The sequence below is a fragment of the Papio anubis genome, chromosome 2 (assembly GCF_008728515.1).
Source record: "Papio anubis isolate 15944 chromosome 2, Panubis1.0, whole genome shotgun sequence".
Classification (NCBI taxonomy): Eukaryota; Metazoa; Chordata; class Mammalia; order Primates; family Cercopithecidae; genus Papio; species Papio anubis.
In genome coordinates this window covers 168,492,461-168,508,577 of record NC_044977.1, presented here as the reverse complement: position 1 = coordinate 168,508,577, position 16,117 = coordinate 168,492,461, and the positions used below count along the sequence as shown (strand labels likewise).

At 35.6% G+C, this 16,117-nt stretch overlaps 1 long non-coding RNA gene across 1 annotated transcript; it reads left to right on the top strand.

Annotated features, from left to right (window-relative positions):
• Window positions 1-3,155: 3,155 nt before the first annotated feature.
• LOC110742655 lies at window positions 3,156-15,916 on the top strand. Its single transcript, XR_004181983.1, has 3 exons — window positions 3,156-3,192; window positions 11,461-11,558; window positions 14,203-15,916. It is a non-coding gene; the product is annotated as an uncharacterized LOC110742655 (long non-coding RNA).
• Window positions 15,917-16,117: the final 201 nt, after the last annotated feature.

Genomic DNA, 16,117 nt, shown 5'->3' with positions numbered 1-16,117 from the left:
GGGCCAAAGGCTTTGAAGTAGTAATTTTAAGTGCTTCTGTTTCAGAGCTTGAGAAGGCTTTACACTGCTCCTATTTCGTTTTAATATGATCTCTCTTAATTTCCAGTAGATGAGAATCATACTGCTAACCAGATTAACAAGAACAATTCAAGCTTTTTTTTTTTTTTTTTTTTTTTTTGCTGTAACAAGACTCTGAAACTAACTCCTTCCCTTACCCCACAAACTATGATGACAGAATTTTTTTTTTTAATTGAAAGGAAAAGAGAAATTATCCGTTGGGATGGGAAGACTCAGAAAGGTTCAGTTTGAGTCACTAGTACTTGCACAAATCTGCCAATCAGAAGAATCAGGATACTGGAAATAGGTAGAAGTGGAAATTGAAGAGCAGACTAATTAGAGCAAAGCTCCTCAAACTTTAATGTGCATATACTTCATCTGAGAGAATGTCCTCTAAAATGTAGACACTGATTCAGTAGGTCTAGGAATCTTTACTTTTTAACAAGTTCCACAGTAATACAAATATAGTTTGCAAAGCATGTGGTAAATTAGAACTTGGGGTGACCATAGAACAGACATAATCAGAGATTATCTGGGAAATGGGTCCCTGTAGAAGGGGACTCTAGATATGGATGTCAAATGGGCAAAAGAGGGGTAACAATTGGTTCAGAACCAGGAATCTGACTCCCCTGTGGTGTGGGCAGGTGTGCGCTAGACAAGGCAGTGGGAATCACTGTTGGACTCCAGGTCAGAGAAGAACAGAAGAAATTTGGTTAAAATACCTTACTTTAGACCTAAGTATTGGGGTTGGGTAGGAGCCTAAAATAATCCTTTAAAAGTCTAATTTGGGCTTCTCCAAACTTAATACCAACTTAATACCAACCATTTGTGAGTCATTCCTAAAAAAGGCAGGTAATATCTCTTTATTATTTATCTCTGTCTGTACCCATCCATTTGTCCATCCATTGTCTATCAGGAATTTTGCACATGTTAGTTTCATTCCTTAGAGTGTTCTTTCATTTTTTAAATGACAATCTCCATTGTCATTTGGTTCGCAGACTAAATGCCATGTTCATTAATAGGTTTCCTGTTGTTTCTTGTAATACCCTATTAGTTTACATCTCAACTCATTGTTCCTTTTTGTGTTCCCTATTAACTAATAAATATTTATTGTGGCTGGGCGCAGTGGCTCACGCCTGTAATCCCAGCACTTTGGGAGGCTGAGGAGGGCAGATCCCCTGAGGTTGGGAGTTCGAGACCAGCCTGACCAACGTGGAGAAACCGCATCTCTACTAAAAATACAAAATTAGCCGAGTGTGGTGGCACATGCCTGTAATCCCAGCTACTCAGGAGACTGAGGCAGGAGAATTGCTTGAACCCTGGAAGTGGAGGTTACAGTGAGCTGAGATCGTGCCATTTCACTCCAGCCTGGGCAGCAAGAGTAAAACTCTGTCTCCAAATTATATATATACAAAGAGAAAAATGTTTGTTTTCAATTCTAGTGACCTGTTTTCTATATGGGTTTAACTGAAGTTTGCAATTGTTTGATTGTTTAATTGTTAACCTATTACAGTGTAGAACGCATGACTCCAGAAACCATAAATATCTTATTCACTCATATATTTGTAATATTTATTGAATAATTTAATGATGAAAGTAGAATAATAGCAATGGAGCTAAAAATCTTTCATGGAACATGTGCAATTACACAAAGAAAAATGAGAAAGATTAGGGACATTAGTAAGATACTTGTGATGGAATATAAATAAGATTTCATATTGAAGGCCACTGGGTAGATATTGGAAAACTTATTTAAGTGGATCTTTGAAGAGTAAAATTGTATAGGGTAAGAGGGAAAAAAAGAACTGTGCTCTGGACATAGTGAATGCCATGTTGCTGAGAGCAAAATGTAAGCATAGTGTGTTTTCAGTCCTGGAAAAAAAAGAGTATGGCCTGTTCAAGGAAGGGAGTAACAAGAGAAAAATGTGGGAGGTGGAGAGAAGCTGGTGTATGAAAGCTATGTTAAGATATATGTTAAGAAGGAAGTCTTGTATATCATATTGAGAAATGTAGACTTTATGCTAAGATCAGTGGGGAGTGACTGTGTACTTCTAAATGGGAACACTGTAAGTTTCATTTTAAAAGATTATTAGATGTACTCTGAACAATGTATTGGACAGAAGAAAAGCTATAGGAAAATTGAAAGGTTATTGTGCTAATCTAGGCCAAATCTATTTAAAAACTATTAGAACTAATAAATAAGTTCAGCAAAGTTACAGGATATAAGACAATTATATATAAATCAGATGTATTTCTATGCATGAGCAATTAACAATTAGAAAATAAAATTAAGAAAATAATTTTAACAGCTTCAAAATACTAAGAATAAATTCAATAAAAGAAGTATAAAAATTATATTATGAAAACTATGAACTATTGTTGAAAGAAGGGAAAGAAGGTCTGACTAAATGAAAAGTTATCTCATGTTCGTGGATTAGAAGATTTAATATTGTTAAGATGGCTGTACCACTCAAATTAATTTACAGATTCCACACAGTCCCTATTAAAATAGGAGCTGGCTTCTTTCAGAAATCGACAAGCTATACTCAAATTCATATGGAAATTCAAGGGACCTGGAATGGCCTAACTACCTTAAAAAAAAAGTACAAATTTGGATGACTCACACTCACTGATTTCAAAACTTAATGCAATGCTGCAGTAATCAAAACCATATAGTACTGGCATAGGGGCAGATGCATAGATTAATAGAATAGCAGTGAGAGTCCAGAAGCAAACCATTTATGATCTATTAATTTTTAACAAGGATCCTAAGACCATTCAATGGGAGAAAGACTAGGCATTTCAATAAATGGTGTGAGGATTGCTGGGTATCCACACATAAAAGAATAAAAATGGATGCCTTCCTCATATTAGATACAAATATTAACTCAAAATAAATTAAAACAAAATGTAAAAGCTAAAGTGTAAACCCTCAGAAGAAAATATAGGTATAAATCTTTGTGACATTTCATTAGCAATGGTTTCTTAGTATTACACCAAAAGTACAGGCAATGACAAAAAATAGACAAACTGGACTTTATCTAAATTTTAAATTTTTGTTTTTAAAAGGATACTACCAAGAAAGTGAGAAGACAATGCACAGAATGAGAAAAAATATTGCAAATCATGTACTTGGTAAGTGAGTTGTATCTAGAATGTATAAAGAGTACTGAGAATTCAATAACATAAAGACAAAAACCCAGTTAAAAAATAGGAAAACGCTCTGTCTGAGTAGACATTTGTCTAAAGAAGATTTACACATGGCCAAAAAGCACATGAAAAGGTGTTCAACATAATTAACCATCAGAAAAATGCAAATCAAAGTCACAATGAGATACCACTAGATATCCATTAGGAAATATATAATTTAAAAAGACCAGTAATAACAACTGTTGGTGAGAATGTGGAGAAATTTGAATGTTCATACACTGCTGATGTGAAAGTAAAATTGTGTAGCCATTATAGAAAACATTTCTTAAAAGTTTAAACATAGGTTGGGCACAGTGGCTCACACCCGTAATCCCAGCACTTTGGGAGACTGAGGTGGGCGGTTTATGAGGTCAAGAGATCAGACCATCCTGGCCAACATGGTGAAACCCCATCTCTACTAAAAATACAAAGAAATTAGCTGGGCATGGTGGCACACACCTGTAGTCCCAGCTACTCGGGAGGCTGAGGCAGGAGAATTGGTTGAACCTGGGAGGCAGAGGTTGCAGTGAATCGAGATTGTGCCACTGCACTCCAGCCTGGTGACAGAGTGAGACTCTGTCTCAAAAAACAAAAACAAACAAACAAAAAAAATTAGGTTACACATAGAGTTACCATGTGACATAGTAATCCCACTCCTAGTTACATATCCAAGAGAAATGAAAATATTAGTCTACATATAACTTGTAGATGAATATGCTTAGCAAAATTACTCATAATAGCCAAAAAAACCCCAAATGTCCATCAATTTATGAATGGATGGAAAAAATGTGGTATATCCATATAATGGAAAAGTATTCAGCAGTAAAAAAGAATGAAATACTGAAACACGCTATAAGATATGTGAACCTTGAAAACATGCTAAATGAAAGAAGCCAGTCATGAAAGATCACATGTTGTATGATTCCATTTATGTGAAATATCCAGAAGAGTCAAATCTATACAAATAGAGGATTGGTGGTTGCCAGGAGTGAGAACAGTGATAGGAAATAGGGAATGACTGCTATCTGAGTATGAGGTTTCTTTCTAAGGAGAAGAAAAGTGTTCTAAGGTTGATTGTAGTGATAGCTGCTCAATTCTGTGATAACACTATAAATCACTTATTTGTGTTTTTCACATGAGTGAGTAATATTGTATTCTAATTATATCTCAAAGCTGTTATATTTAAACAGAACTAAATAAAAGTTGTTGGTGGCCTAGTCTACCATATTAATGACAATGGAAAAAAAATCAGGGCATATTTAGGAAAAAGAATCAACTGGACATAGATAACAAGTGTTAGATAGAATGTTAGTACAGATGCTCTGAGAGGCAGAAGCAAGCATGGGGTTAAATATGCAAGAATTTTATTAAGCAGAGTACCTATGTGAAAAAAAAGTAGGGAAAAACCTGGAAAGGTTGGGAGAGCTGGCAGATCATTATGTAAATCTGATCTCAAGTGAAGAAGAGAAAGAGAAGGTTAGGTGGAAGTTTTCTAGATGGTGTAGAGTCTAATAAATTTTCTGCAAAGTTGTTTGTTAGGGAGTTTTCAAACTAAAGCTGTGCATCTGAGGAGTCCTTTATCTCTCGGAATGAATCAACCACAGGATTTCTGATGAACTTCATCAATGGCCCTTGGGAGTCTTGACCCCAGTAGAAAAGTGGGAATGGATTTCCTAGTGCATTACCTACGGCATTGTATTTGATAATTTGTGAGTGAATGCTCATGCACCATGGATAGTATCAAGTATGATTCATAAGTTTCTCACCAGAGCATTGGAGCGTTCATTCATTAAAATAGGGGATAGCTTGGGAGGAGCTTGTGGATACCTGGGGACAGAAGTTGAGGTTTGGATATGGGTAATGCACGCCCATATACACAAAAGTATGAACATGAAAATAAGAAATAGGGATACAGGATTTAAATGGCACACAAATGAGCAATGTAGGATAGAGATAAAGACTTGAACATCATGATCGAACAGGTGATAATTATAGATGAGATGAGTGCTATGCACAGACCAGCTAGGGTTATAGAAAGTTTCCTGGGGAGATGTTTCTTGGGCCTAAAGGATGTGAAGGAGTAAGCTAGGCAAAAATGGTGGCACAAAGGTGCTCAAGATGGTAGGATTATCCTGTGCAAAGTGTGCACCCAGGAAGAGCACTATGCTTTCAAGGATCTGTAAGTAATTTCTTTGGTGGAGATGCATATGGAAAAGTAGAGAGAATTTATGTTGAAGAAGTAGGGAATGCCAAGGCACAGAAGAGTTCCAATATTTTTCTAGAGTGTGATTTTAGAGAAGGGTGACAATGAACATATATATTAGAGAATCACACTGGCATTGGTATAGATACAGAAATAGCGTGTACTCTAGTAAGTTAGAGAGGTCTACCATGTCTAAAGAGGCCCAAAATTATGATTTTTAAGTAAAAATTGTTTACATGTATGTTGTATTTCAGGACAGCAAACATATTAAATAGATGTTTGCATCATTTTTAAGACTGATCCCTTTTTGTAAGAGTTTTAAAAATCAAATTAAACAGAGTTTATCCATTAAAATATTAATTATTTTGACCATATCATTGTACTTTTTAATGATGAACTAGTATTTATTTTTCAGTAATATTGGGGAAGCAGTAGTGTCATTATTTCTTATAATTGCAGCTTGAATTGTTGAGTTTTGCTTTAAGCTATTAATAAGCCAGAATAAGTGAACAATTATAATTTCCTTTTTCCAAGAGTATTTGAATGTTTATAGTCAATTCTCAGGAAATCTCATTCAGGTAGAATTCTGGACTCTGACTTCATCTATCTACATTATTTTAGTTACTTTTGGGATCAAAAGAGAAGTTCTAACAGTCTCTAGATAGTGAGCAACATTGCACTTTATGTTATTTGTAAATTTTCATACTGAATTTAATCTGTAGGCTCATTGGTAAGAGATTATACTTCTAAGAAAAATGCACCCTGAAAATTTGCTCTCTTCTCAAGTAGAAAATATCGGGCTACTGATGCTAGCATTAAAAGAAAACTACACATAGATATCACCAGGACTTTTGTTTTCAGAAAGACTTGTTTGCCTGACTTATTTGTTTTATTTTTTAAAATGTTCCAACATAGAGAGAACAAAATCTAAAGTCCATTCCCAGCAGCCATCCATATAACATTGGTCACTGTTAGTTTAGGAAAGATTATTTTCTGATCACAAAACTTATGAGAAGCAATCACACAATTCTGGAAGAATTTTCTTCAAAGATTATATTTTGTATTCTCTATGAATATGTCATATGATACTCGAGTCTTCATACCAAAGTACAATTTTAGATAATTTTGGATATTTCAGTTCTGAGAAAATGTCTTCTGAACTGAATAGATTATTGCTGCAAATGTTTAAATATTTATTTTTCCCCTATATTATCACCTACCAGAATATAACATCCACCTCATAATATGTAAAAATGAAATAAGAAACTATATGTAAAAAAATGCATAACTTGTTAAGTAGGCATATAGATATTACTCCCTTGCCTCTGCCCTAGATCTGTGTACTCCTAGCATGGAAAGAAACACCTACACATCCTAGAAATATTTCCTATAGAGCACATCAATTTTATCTATATAAAATATATGCTTAATTTGCTAAATGAATAATATACATCACAAATGATGTTCATGTATAAAATGGTTTCTTTTCTAGTTAGTAAAACATGATTTAAAATAATAATACAATTGCTTCTCAATGGTAAATTTTTAAATATAATCTGAATCATTGTAAATTTGTTTTTTTTATGTTGATATTTGAATGATTTGCTCATTTATCTGATAAAAGAACCAGAGAATTTTAGGATGGGCACACTGGTTTGCAAATGTACTTATTTTCTTATATCTCCACCTGAGATTTTGTTTGTTAAAAATGCTAAAAACTTCACTTCCCCAACAGAAATTTATGGGGGAATATGTATGTGTGTCAAGGTTTTAATAATTATGTTGATTACTGATTGGCTGTTGAATCAACTCTTCCAATTTGAAAAATATTTGAAGATAAGAAGACTAATTTTTACAAATAAGAAAATACGCAGGCAGGCAGAACCTGATTGGAGATAAAGGTCAGTAGCCATCTGTTCCTCGGTCTTATTTAGAAGAGCAGAAGGTGTGGTATGTCATGCCCAAGCTGTTTTCAAATGCATGATAACAAAAAATGTAAAATCATTTGGAAGGTGAATTTTTTGAAATTTCACCTTGAAGCAAGTTTTTTCCTCAGATAAACAAAATAAATATTTAGTTTCTGCTTTTTTTTTTTTTTTCTACAGAATGAAAAGATATGCAGCTCCCTAACCTAAATGAATGTACTCTAGAATTAGTCTTGTGAGACAAAGTATAGCAAAGACAAATATTAGAAGATAGAGGTATCAACTCTGTACAGGAAGCATTATGCAAATTTGCCACTGATTAGCCAGTTTTTCCACAGTGAAATTTTGTCTACCTGTTCATTAAATGACTTAATCATGCCTTGCTTAATATTATTATTATTGCTTACTAACTCTGGGTATACATGTATCTTTCTGGAATTTTTGTGAGAACAGAACTTTTGAGCTCTGATTTCAGCAGGCAAGGCAAACTTACTGAAGGTTCTAGGTGGATGAGAGCCCTACGGCAATAAAACATGTAAACATGACAATTCTTTTTAGCTGCATCAACTCTTTTTGGTATTCCCACAGCCGATCTCAATTTTCTCTTTTTATAACAACTCAGTAAGGGGTTTTACCAGAGCAGACAAGCATGAAATTAATTTTCCATAGAAGTTTACTGATGCTAGGAAACTTGCTGGTCAGTAATATTGCTATAAGTCCTGATGCTGGCATGGAGGTTTCATTTTTTCCTTTTTAATTGCAGTGAATTTTATCAGCATAAATTTTATAACGTAGATACTATGCAAAAGCTTTAAAAGAAGAAATTCAGGGTTTTTCGTATTTAATCTCTTAATATTTGGTAAGATTTATAGTAGCATAATACTCTGGTTTTTCTCGTTAATAGCAAGACAACTTAATGATTGGTCTTGGCACTTGTTGTACCTGACATACAGAATGTTAGAAGAAAGAAGATACTCCAAGGCTCCACAGAGTAACTAAAGGGCTGAGATGCCTCTTATGCGTTAGCATTGATGATGCTCACTTTTAGAACTAGCAAAGCCTGCGTATGTTAACTCCAACTTGGATAATTTTTTCTCCTTGTTGTTAAGCCCAAAACACCTCCTGTATCTTGGCAACCTCTCTTAGATGTAATTGTTGCTTCAAAGCCTTTAGGAATTGTATACTACCTGTTTTAAGGATATAGGTTCTTGATTAATAGGAGCAATCATTTCTAATTTTATATATCTAAGAATTTCCAGGTCTTAGCTCTCTTTATTCTAACAGAAAATTGTAAAATATTATATAACCTAGGGTCATGTGCTGAGAGAAGTTTACTCTTCATCAGACCTGGCCTGAGTAGAAGCTTCTAGAATCTGGTCATTTGGGCTGCTTTTGCACTGCCCTGCTCTTTAGGTGACCTTCTTTAGACAGTCACTGGCAAATGCATAATTTGCTTGTCTTGAAAGGCTCAGCTTGGCTCTCCCCTTTGTACTGGGGAGGTGAGCTCCTGCTGAGTGTCTCACATCTTCCTGATAACATTTAAGAGAGAAAAAAATTCTTCCCTTAGTGTCTGAGACTAGTGCATGTTTTGTACATGGTGTTCCTCAGCATCTTCTGGAGAGTGAAGCTTTTGCAGATGTAGCAAATCTCTTGCTTCTCTACTCCCCCAGAGTGGTAAATGAGGTGTATTATTTGATTTTTTGCTATTTAAATTTATTTGGGAGCTAAGAGGCTGAACGTGTAAGAACAGAAAGGTAAACCCTCTGAAAGGGTATAACAAGTGGAGAGTGAGGTGAGAGGACGATACTTCCCGACATCCAACCTACTGGTCCTGCCCTACCAGTTGGGACAGATTTGTACCTTTTTAGAAATATTTATAGAACACTTATTAGATGCAAGGCAAAGTACTAAGTTGCTGCTAAGCAAGACAAGAACAACAGAAGTCTGTGGTCTCTATCCCCAAGGCTGTGTCTATGTGTATGCTCATAGATACACACATAAAAAAGCTCAGAAGCATTTAAACTAAAAATACGAGACAAGGTGAAGTTGTAATACCAGCTAGCCATATATTGAATGCTGTAAATGCTCATTAAATGCTGACAAGTATCCCATGAGGCAGCTGCTTTTATTTTCAGGATTTTATGGAGGATGAAACTGAAGTCCAGGAAGGTTCAGAAACTTGCCTAAGGCTGTACAACTCTTTAACAGTAGAGCTGGGTGGGATTTGAACCAAGGCAAACCTGTTAGCCAAACTGCTAGCCAAAACTTCCCCTCCTCACCATATGGTGCAGAACAGCAGCCCTTCCTTATGTGTTCTTAAAGAAGTCAGCCTTCGGCCGGGTGCAGTGGCGCACGCCTGTAATCCTGGCACTTTGGGAGGCCGAGGCGGGCGGATCACGAGGTCAGGAGATCGAGACCATCCTGGCTAACACGGTGAAATCCCGTCTCTACTAAAACTACAAAAATAAGTCAATAAATAAAAATAAAAAATAAATTAGCTGGGCGTGGTGGCGGGTGCTTGTAGTCCCAGCTACTCGGGAGGCTGAGGCAGGAGAATGGCGTGAACCCGGGAGGCTGAGCTTGCAGTGAGCCGAGATGGCGCCACTGCACTCCGGCCTGCGCGACAGAGCGAGACTCTGTCTGAAAAATAAATAAATAAATAAATAAATAAATAAATAAATAAATAAAGTCAGCCTTCGAGGAGCGGCACTGTGCCTTTTTCCTTTTTATGTCCTCTTGTACTAGCAAAGTGAAAGTGTATATGTGTGGATGAGAATGACAGTGGTGCTGAAGGGAAATTAGCTTCTTTCCTCCCCTTTTCTCATTTTGTGATTGGGGGAAAAATGGTAGATTGGAAGAACATAGGCGAATTAGACTGGCTCTCATCCTAGCTTTGTCATTAATCAGATGTATGACTTTAAATAATTCACTTGGCTTCTATGGATAACCAGTTTCCTTAATTGCTAAAGAGGTTGAACCAGAAGTTCCCTTCCAGCTTTAGAATTCTAAGGTCGATGATGTCACTGTAGAGACAGATTTATCATCTGCAGACCTTTCCACTTTTGTGCACATAAATAGTTGTTTATTTGAAGTCCCTAGTTACAGCCTGTCTATTTTGCATAACTGATAGCAGAGAGTTTTTATTCTACAAGAAACACTTTATTTCTGATTGCTGTACATCAAACTGATGGGTCTGCCATAATTTCTCAGCTGTCAAACTGAATGTCGAATTAGGACTTTGTGTGTCCTTGAAGTGCTTTATCTACTTTTCCCTTATTGTACACAGAAAATAGAGAACACATGGTTCTTGCATTTAAGCATTGACTATCAAACTGCATTATAAACTGGCAAATTTATTTTTCAAATACATTTTATTGAAATTTTACAGAAATAACTTACAAATTCAGTTCACCTTCTATCTGTCTGATGCCAAGAAGCAGAATGATCCCACCACTATATTTTAATGAATTCACGTTGATATTCATTTCTAAATAACACTATGTATAATCTTTACAGTGCTTATTTTAGGGACATGAATCTAAACATCTATAACTCTTGCTGGACATCATTAGCATAAACTTCCTCTTGCAGAAATATGTTTTTACTTTCAACATATTTATTTTCAGAAACATTCTAATTTGATAGTGAAACACATGGTCCTAATGAGGATGTTGGTGTCGTCATTGTTAAAAGAGGGACAGCATTAGCATCAAACACTGCTGAATTTATTTAAAAGATTTGGGTACACATAGTGGTGATGGCCACATAGCAGTGTAAATGGATATAATGTCACTGAACTGTACACTTACAAATAATTACAATGATAACTACTCTATTGTGTATAGTTTACCACAATAAGCAACAACAACAACAAAACGAGATTGTAGTTGCAATGTTGTTGAGCCAGCATCCATGATCTCCAAATTCGACCTGTTGTTCTTGCTTCGTGAATTTCCATATGCCATTGCATCTTGTGAGGGATTTAGTTTACCTCTTTTACATTTTGGTACTGCCAATCATCTATTCTTCCACATTCTTTTTATCAAATGTAACAATTTCATTCTCTATTGTCTTAATTTTACCCAGATTCTAAGATTTAGTCCAGGAGTTGGAAATAAAGATACATTCTTTTCTGAAAGTGTTCACAGCAGTCAGCAGTCAGCTTGGAGCATTTTTACTTCAAAGTAAGTACACAGAAATGGCAAGAGACAATCACCTTCATGGGCAATTTTCCCAAAAGAAAATTATTGACAGGTCAGGTTAGCTCACCAGAACATAATACTCTCATTATTTGCATTGAATTTGGAAAGAGTAATGATCTAAGTGAAAGCTGTGAAAACAACGACAGAGGAATATTAGCATTGCCCCAAAATAACTAGTGGAGAGTGAGGTATATAACTGTGTTCCACTCATATCTAAATGAAGAACTGGCATTGAATTTAAGTGTTTAGAATTGTGGGATTGTATTAAATCCAGGAGATGGTTGCAAGTATAAAGAGTATGACTCCTCAAGTCATATTACTTGGGCTCGCAAGTCAGCTCCATGACCTTGAGCAAAGTATTACTTCTCTATGTCTCCATTTCTTCAAAAGGGAATAATGGTAGTCCTTAGTTCATAGTTGTGTTGTAATAGAAAATGAGATCATACATGTATAATACTTGATATAATGTCAGGGGTAGAATAAACATGTGCCAAGTATTAGTAATTATCATCCATAACATGCAGTACTTCATTGTATTAAATTACAATCTTAGACTTGGAAGGGATCCATTGCAGGAATTCTCTCCACTACATTTTTTAGATATGGTTATACACCGATAAGGTGCACTCTACTCCATAAGTATCCTGTGTCCTTCTGAATAGGTTTAATCATTAGTGAATTCCTTCTTGTCGAGCCAACATCTGTGATCTCTAAGTTATACATATTGTCTCTGCTTCATAGAACTTCATGTAACATCTAAGCTTTCTTCTGTATAAAGACAGATATCTCATTTTCCATTTGTTTTCTCATGTCCAGGATAAATATTCTAAATTGTTGGGTTTGTGTTATAATCCTCTTTATTTGAAGACACTGTTAACTGGCTAACCAAATATACATTCTCAATTCCCTTCTCCCTTACCTTCCTCCAAAATAAAGTTTGAAAAGTTTATTCATTCACATGGCAGCTAATGGTGGCCACGAGACTCAATTCTAGCCAGTGATGTGTATAGAGAACTCAGACTGGAGACTTTTCTTTCTTTCTTTTTAAATAGAGATGGTGTCTCACTATGTTGCCCAGGCTGGTCTCAAACTCCTGGGCTTAAGTGATCCTCCGGCTTGTCCTCACAAAGACTGGAGACTTTCTGGGAAAGCATCTAGTTTCCCAGTAAAATTGACAGTTCCAAATGACTCTGTCCCTTCTCCTTTCTTCCTGTCTTAAGTGAGAACATGATCATTGAGGCTTCAGCAGCAGCACTTAAAATGATGAATTTCAGGATAAAAATAGCAAGCCAAGGTCCCAGAGTTGGAATCATAGGGAGCCTAGCGCTTATTAACCATTTTCATCAGCTCAGCTAGTATTTATAACCAATGTTCTTCATATTTTTGTAGATTAGATAGTAACTGCTTATATCATTGAAACCAGTGATTCTCCAACTTTAGCATGCATCAGAATTATGTGTGGGGATTTTTAAAACTCAGATTGCTGGGTCGCTGCTCTAGTTCCTAATTCTGTAGACGTGGAAAGGGGATTGGGAATTTGCAGTACTAACAAATTCCGAGGTGATGCTGATATTGATGTAGTGGTGGTGGTGGTGGTAGTGATTGGAGGGTACTTTGAGAAGTACTGGTTTAAACCATTGCTAATCTGATTGTTGTTTCTTTGCAATTTATGACCTTCCTTAATTAATATAAATGAAATTCACTTTATATGATTTTGAATAGCTCTCTTGAAGTGTTTTATCAATATTCAAAAGGGATTTTTAAAACTCTTCTTCACTAGAGAGCTCCTTTATCAGACCATCTATACTTTTATACCAGCTAGCATAGTTATCTGAGTTGCACTTTAGCAAAACAATTATCAGTCCATGGGATATTTAATGAAATTTTATTATGTTCAGGACATTGTGAGGATTCAAGGAAAGGTGAGATATTGACACTGCTTCCAGGGAGTTTACATAGAAGTTGATACACAAAGATACAATTTCCATCTGTATCAAAAATTATGATTTCCAAGAGCTTTCAAGTATATTAGCATATTTAATACTCAAGATTCAAAATAATGTGAGGTAGAGAGGAAGAATATTGTCACACTCATTTAATAGAAACATTGATGTCCAGGCCAGACGTGGTGGCTCCCACCATTTTGAGAGGCCTAGGCTGGCAGATCATTTGAGATCAGGAGTTCGAGACCAGCCTTACCAACATGGTGAAACCCCATCACTACTAAAAATACAAAAAAAAAAAAAAAAAAATTAGCCGGGTGTGGTACTGTCTGCCTGTAGTCCTGGCTACTCGAGAGTCTGAGGCAGGAGAATAGCTTAAACTGGGAAGGCGGAGGTTGCAGTGAGCTGAGATTGCGCCACTGCACTCCAGCCTGGGTGACAGGATGAGACTTCATCTGAAAGGGAGAGAGAGAGAGAGAGAGAAAGGGAGAGGAGAGGAGAGGAGAGGAGAGGAGAGGGAATAAAAATTGAGGTCCAATTAGTTAAATAATGAATGTAAAGAATGCCAAAAATAACAAATAACAAAATAAGCTGTAGGAATTTTAACACCTAATTCAATGCACAAGTACATTAGACAAATACTTGTAATTATCTTTTGTCACTTCTGTCTCCTCCCTTTTCAGGACTATATAGAAATACAGTTAGCTTTGTTTTTTTAAATGCTTTGTGGTCATAAATCGCCTGACATGCAGAGTGAAAGACAACTGGCTGTTTGAAAATCATCTCAAAGAAGCTCTTTTTAAATGCAACATTTAACCAATAAGAGATGTTCAGAACTGTTGTGTACCACTGCACCAAGTTGGCCAGCTTAGGTGACAAGTGGAAACTGCAATTCTAGCCATGTGCCCTGGTATGGAACTACATTTCTCCAGAGGAAGGGGAAGACTATTCATCAGCTTCAGGACAGAGGGTGTCAGCACCCACTAACTACTCTTCTTCCACAGTGCCATGAAAATATCAAAACTTTCCCCTTGAGTTGGGCACCATTTTGGAAGAAAATGGATCAGGGAGATATTTTGAGAGGGCAAACAACATTAAAGGAAATTTGAAATTTGAGTTGACTGCTTATGTACTCAAAAGAGATTACTTGCAACTAGAAGTAACTAAGTTACTTTGATTTTAAATTTAAGTCTTCCATCCTCTTCTCTTCCCTGTACCTTCCCCTACCTTCCATTAGCAAATATAGGGGCTCAGGAGGAAGCTACTGGATTTTAGAGAAGTAGATGAGCTACTTTTTGTTTGTTTCTTTGTTTTATATGTTTTAATTGGTAGGTATAAATTTCTTCCAACCACATATTTGTCACCTATTTCAAAAGGTAAGAATTAATTCCAATAATAGGAATAGATAGATGATACTATACACTACATACAGAATAAAGTACAAGTTACATTTCTTGCCCTGGAATTACTTGCAGTCTAAAATAGAGAAAACAAATATTGATATAAATGTTTCTGAATGTAAGTAAAGCAATTCTGAGTTCATTACACAGTTAGTGAATATTGTTCATTTGCACAATTAAATTATATGCATTTTTCCTTAATTATCTTTCTCAATTTTAGACATTTTAAAATTCATGAGATATAACAATAAATACAATAAAACCTTTCCAGTTTTAAAGAATTTTAGTTAGTATACTATAAATAAGTGTGAATTGAAAGCCATGCAGAGAAAGAGATTTAAATAGAACAATTGCCCTTTTTTTTGTATGTTATTTTACATGAAAAATCAAAATGTAAACTTAATTTCTGTTCAGGACTGGGATTCTAAGTGAAATAGGCTATTACCTGTACAGTGTAATTTGCATAGTAATTTTTTTATTTTTCTGATGATTGAAATTCAACCATTAGTGATAGATTCTTTAGGTGTAAGCATGGTAGTCTTTCTGTAGGCCTTTTAAAATGCAAATGAACATTTGGATTTTAAATGGAAGACTACAACCAAATGAAGTTCTGTACAGTTTAGCATGGTTGCAAATATCAGAAGGAATTCTTTCTCAGCAAAGCAACACAAATGTTTTTAGGTGTTTGGAGTAAAGTATAAAAAGAAAGACATTAAAAGTTAGAAGAAGGGCAAATTTTCAGGAAAGTCAAGTGGTGAGACGTGCCAAAACCCAGTATCCCTTACTTTACAATTATGGCTACAGCTGTGCCTGTTTTATTATTCTATGCATGTGTAAGTTGCTAACTGCTGTAATAACCACACAATCTCATGAGCTTAACAATAAGAGAGCACATTTCAACAAAATGTTTGGCATGTGGTGGCTCTGTTAGACCCTGGGTCCTTGAAGTCCTCAGTTGTTCCCCCACTTTATTCTTATTTTTGTGGGGACATAATAGGTACACATATTTATGGGGTATATGAGATGTTTTGATATAGACCCTCAATGTGAAATAAGCACATCGTGGAGAATGGGGTACTGATCCCCTCAAGCATTTATCCTTTAAGTTATAAACAATACAATTATACTATTTAAAAATGTACAATTATTGTTGACTATAGTCATCTATTGTGCTATCAAATCATAGCTCTTACTTATT